Raw genomic sequence first — 5,617 nt, 5'->3', positions numbered from 1 at the left:
CCGAACCGTCACTGGGACCCGCTGCCGGGAGCGACATTCGTGAAAGGTAAGTCCCATCCCAGGGAGGGGGGCAGGGGGCGGGGTGGTAGTGGAGAATTTCTCCCCAAACAACCTTCGGAGGACCGAATGGGTTGGCACTCGGCCCCCCGAAGTTTCAGGGAGAAATTCTCCCCCATCCCTAGCAGAGTGATAGCCCCAAGGCTCAGCTTTGCCTGTCTCCTGTAACAGAAACAACGAAACTGTGAAACTGAAGCTATAAGCACATCAAAAGGCTCTGATAACTAAGATCTCACCAAACTTGTATCTCCTCCAAACCTACACCAAATATTCTTCCACAACTCTACTTCTATGGATCAGATGCCCTAGTTTGTTTTGAACATGATATGCTCCTTCGTATTCAGATCAGGTCTCAGTACAATAATGTAGCACTTGGGAAGAAAGATGCAGCCCAACAGCCCAGCACTGGTGGCCAAGATCGAGAAGACCTGCACGGCCACCATGTATTTGCCCTTGGTGCTCAGGTAGGAGGGCACAAAGGACAGCCAAACACTGCAGAAGACCAGCATGCTGAAGGTGATCAGTTTGGCTTCATTGAAGGCCCCAGGCAGCTTCCTGGCCAGGAAAGCCACTGTGAAGCAGATGGCAGCCAAGAAGCCCATGTAGCCAAGGCCAGTATAAAAGAAGGCAACAGATCCTTCGTTGCATTGCAAGATGTTCTGTCCAGGCTGGGAATGCATGTCAGAGTCAGGGAATGGGGCAGAGCCCCCCAGCCAGATGGTGCAGATGACAACTTGGACACCAGAACAAGAACTGACAATGGAGTTTGCAAGACTCTTCCCCAGCCATCTCTTCACTCTGTTCCCTGGTTTGGTGGCCAGGAAAGCCAACACCACCGTGATGGTTTTGGCCAACACCGAAGAAACGGCAACTGAGAAGATGATGCTGAAGGCTGTTTGTCGGAGAAGGCAAGTCACTTTCCTTGGCCGCCCTATGAACAGGAAGGAGGACAAGAAGGAAAGCATGATGAAGATGAGGAGAACGTAGGACAGGTCTCGGTTGTTGGCCTTGATCATTGGAGTTTCTTTGTATTTCATGAAGATTCCTAATATGAAGCCCGTGGATAAGGACAAGAATAGAGCGAAGGAAATCAGGACAATTCCCAAAGGTTCTTCATAGGTGAGGAAGGATATCTTCTTGGGGACACATTGATCTCTGTCTGTGTTTGGATGCTGATCTTCCGGACACTTGTTGCAATGGTCGGCATCTGAGAAGACAGAGAGTGAGTTCAGCAGGATTTACATCCACTGTACCTCCAGAAAAAATGTGCAGTTGGGCAAGGAGAGAGAGAAACATTCCCTCACAAAGGACCTGTTTTGTGACCAGACCAGTCTATGGCTTCATCACCAAGGGAGGACCTTAGTAGTAGCAGGGCCAGCAAAGGTTCTGTAATATCTCTGTGGGGCATTACAGAATGTCCGTCAGAGAGGAACAGAGAAGAGGTGGCTAGATGGATCGATGGGCTGACTTGGAATAAACACAGCTCCCTACCTGGTTTAAATATGGAAAAGTGAGGGTATTTATCCTAACGTTGTTCGGGGTAAGGGAGTGTCTGTGAGGTTATCCTGTTCTTACCTTCATAATCATCCTGTAAGGCATGTAAAGCTACCTGGTAGATGAGTGGCTTGTGATTTAACTTATGCCCTACCTTTCTACCACAAGACGGTGCTCAAGGGAGTCCTGATGATGTTTGAAATCTGGAGTAGTAAACTTCCATAAAGCTTTCTTATTTTTTAATCAAGTTTTACTAAAGAGGTTTTCAAAAATGGCAGACTGAATCAGCGTTCAGCAGGGGAGTACTTTGATCATCAGTAGGGATGGCGGAGAATTTCTCCCCGAAACTTCGGTGGGCTGAGCGCCAACGTGTTCGGCCCCCCAAACAAGTTTCAGGGAGAAATTCTGCACCCCCACGCACCCCGCACCCCCCCAGGACGGGACTTACCTTTGCCGAATGTCCCCCCCGGCGGTGGGTCTGGCCGGCGGTTTGGCGGGTGTTCGTGCGGGGCGGGAGCGGCAGCCGGTCTTTCGACTGGCTGCCACCGCCACCATTCCAATAAAAGAAAAAAAAACGCCTACGTGATAGGCTATGTGATGATTAACGTAGCCTATCACAGCTAGATTTGCAAAGTCAGCCATGATAGGCTACGTAAATCGTCACGTAGCCTATCACGGGTGACTTTAAAAAAAAAAAAAAGCGCATACGGATAATGGCGGCCCCCATAGGGAGCCGCCATTCCTGTTCCTTATTTGGTCACTGTAGTCTACGTAAAGATTTACGTAGACTACGGCGAAAATAAGGGCAACGCTTTAGCGTACGCGCTTTTTTCTTTTTTTAAAAGAAGTCACCCGTGATAGGCTACGTGACTATTAACGAAGCCTATCACGGCTGACTTTGCAGATCTAGCCGTGATAGGCTACGTTAATCGTCATGTAGCCTATCACGGGGGCATTTTGTTTAAAAAAAAAACTTTGGAGTTTGCGGCCGGGCGAGGTGGGAAGCCTCCTCCCCGGCCTGAATTTCGGCCGGGCAAGGCGGGAAGCCTCCCCCCCAGCCTGAATTTCGGCCGGGCGAGGCGGGAAGCCTCCCCCCCAGCCTGAATTTCGGCCGGGTGAGGCGGGAAGCCTCCCCCCCCGGCCTGAACTTCGCAGGGGGAGCAGCGAAGCCCCTCCCCCCCACCACGAACAAGCTTCGATAACAGGTAAGTGACTTTTGTCCACCCCTAATCATCAGAAATTGGGGGTTGCACCATTTTCACATCCCTTTTTCTGCCAGGGACTGCCTGCTTTCCTGCCACAGGATCACAGCACAGTGCAGACAATTCTCTGTGTATAATGGAGAAAGGCCAACCATGTCTGTACATGCTGCCCTGTCCCAATCATGGAAAAGGCAGAGTGGTTCTTTTTTTGGGGGGCATGATGTATACCAGGAACAGTGCGCACTAAGCATCTCCCCTGCTTTGCACCCCAGAGATTCAATCCCATCGTCTTTTCTTTCCACTCACTTCATGGGATTAATTTCGTTGTTCAGTCATTCAGTTGTGTCCGACTCTTCGTGACCCCATGGACCATAACACGCCAGGCCTTCCTGTCCTGCGCTCTCTCCCGGAGCGTGCTCAAGTTCATATTCATTGCATCGGTGATGCTATCTAGCCATCTCATCCTCTGTCGTCCCCTTCTCCTTTTGCCTTCAGTCTTTCCCAGCATCAGGGTCTTTTCCAGAGAATTTTCTCTACGCATTAGGTGGCCAAAATATTTGAACTTCAGCTTCAGGATCTGTCCTTCCAATGAGCACTCAGGGTGATTTCCTTTAGCATGGACTTATTTGACCTCCTTGCAGTCCAGGGCACTCGTAAGAGTCTTCTCCAGCACCACAGTTCGAAAGCATCAATTCTTCGGCGCTCAGCCTTCCTTATAGTCCAGCTCTCACAGCCATACATTACTATTGGGAAAACCATAGCTTTGATTAGACGGACCTTTGTCAGCAAGGTGATGTCTCTGCTTCTTACTATGCTGTCTAGGTTTGCCATAGCTTTCCTCCCAAGGAGCAAGCCTCTTTTAATTTCATGGCTACAGTCACCATCTGCGGTGATCTTGGAGCCCAAGAAAGTAAAATCTGTCACAGCTTCCATTTCTTCCCCTTCTATATGCCAGGAAGTGATGGGGCCAGATGCCATGATCTTCGTTCTTTTACTGTTGAGTTTCAAACCAGCTTTTGCACTCTCCTCTTTCACCCTCAACAAGAGGCTCTTTAGATCCTCTTCGCTTTTGCCATTAGGGTGGTATCGTCTGCATGTCGGAGGTTGTTGATAATTCTCCCAGCAATCTTAACTCCAACCTGTGATTCATCCAACCCAGTGTTTCTCATGATGTACTCTGCATAAAAGTTAAATAAGTAGGGTGACAATATGCAGCCTTGTTGTACTCCTTTCCCAATTTTTTACCAATCGGTTGTTCCATGTCTGGTTCTTACTGTTGCTTCTTGACCTTCGTACAGGTTTCTCAGCAGACAGGTAAGGTGGTCTGGTACTCCCATCACTTTACGAATTTGCCACAGTTTGTTGTGATCCACACAATCAAAGGCTTTAGCGTAGTCAATGAAGCAGAAATAGACGTTTTTCTGGAATTCTCTTGCTTTCTCCATGATCCAGCGAAAGTTGGCAATTTGATCTCTAGTTCCTCTGCCTCTTTGAAACCCAGCTTGTACTTCCGGTAGTTCTCGGTTTGCATACTGCTGAAGCCTAGCTTGTAGGATTTTGAGCATCACCTTGCTGGCATGTGAAATGAGCGCAATTGTGCAGTAGTTTTAGCACTCTTTGGCATTGCCCTTCTTTGGAATTGGAATGTAAACTGACCTTTTCCATTCTTGTGGCCACTGTTGAGTGTTCCAGATTTGTTGGCGTATTGAATGCAGCACGTTAACAGCATCATCTTTTAGGATTTTAATAGCTCAGCTGGAAGACTGTCATCTCTGCTAGCTTTGTTGTTACTAATGCTTCCTAAGGCCCACTTGACTTCACTCTCGAGGATATCCGGCTCAAGTTCAGTGACCGCATTATCATGGCTATCAGGGACATTAAGATCTTTCCTGTATAGTTCTTCTGTGTATTCTTTCCACCTCTTCTTAATCTCATCTGCTTCTGTTAGGTCCCTGCCTTCTTTGTCCTTTATCATGCACGTCTTTGCACAAAACGTTCCCTTGAGAGCTCCAATTTTCTTGCAGAGATCTCTAGTCTTTCCCATTCTGTTGTTTTCCTCGATTTCTTTGCATTGTTCATTTAAGGAGGCCTTCTTGTCTCTCCTTGCTATTCTCTGGAACTCTGCATTCAGTTGGATATATCTTCCCCTTTCTCCCTTGCTTTTCGCTTCCCTTCTATCGTCAGCTACTTGTAAAGCCTCGTCAGACAGCCACTTGGCTTTCTTGCATTTCTTTTTCTTTGGGATGGATTTCGTTGCTGCCTCCTGAACAATGTTATGGACCTCCGTCCATAGTTCCTCAGGCATTCTGTCTATCAGGTCTAATCCCTGAAATCTATTCCTCACCTCCACTGTATATTCATCAGGGATATGATTGAGGTCATACCTGAATGGTTTAGTGGTTTTCCCTACGTTCTTCAATTTAAGCCGAAATTTTGCAACAAGTAGCTCATGATCTGAGCCACAGTCAGCTGCAGGTCTTGTTTTTACTGACTGTATAGAGCTTCTCCATCTTTGGCTGCAAAGGACATAATCAATCTGATTTCGATATTGACCATCTGGTGATGTCCATGTGTAGTGTCGCCTCTTGTGCTATTGGAAAAGAGTGTTTGCTATGATCAGCGTGTTCTCTTGGCAAAACTGTATTAGCCTTTGTCCTGCTTCATTTTGTACACCAAGGGCATGCTTGCCTGTTATCCCGGTGATTTCTTGACTTCCTACTTTAGCATTCCAATCCCCTATGATGAAGAGGACATCTTTTTTGGGTGTTAGTTCTAGAAGGTGTTGTAGGTCTTCATAGAACCGATCAACCTCAGCTTCTTCGGCCTCAGTGGTTGGGGCATGGACTTGAATTACTGTGATGTTG

The sequence above is a fragment of the Heloderma suspectum genome, chromosome 2, assembly GCF_057233095.1.
Source record: "Heloderma suspectum isolate Gila_16-S chromosome 2, 16-S_ref, whole genome shotgun sequence".
Taxonomy (NCBI): Eukaryota; Metazoa; Chordata; class Lepidosauria; order Squamata; family Helodermatidae; genus Heloderma; species Heloderma suspectum.
The sequence above is the reverse complement of the archived record's forward strand: the minus strand, read 5'-3'. Positions refer to the sequence as shown.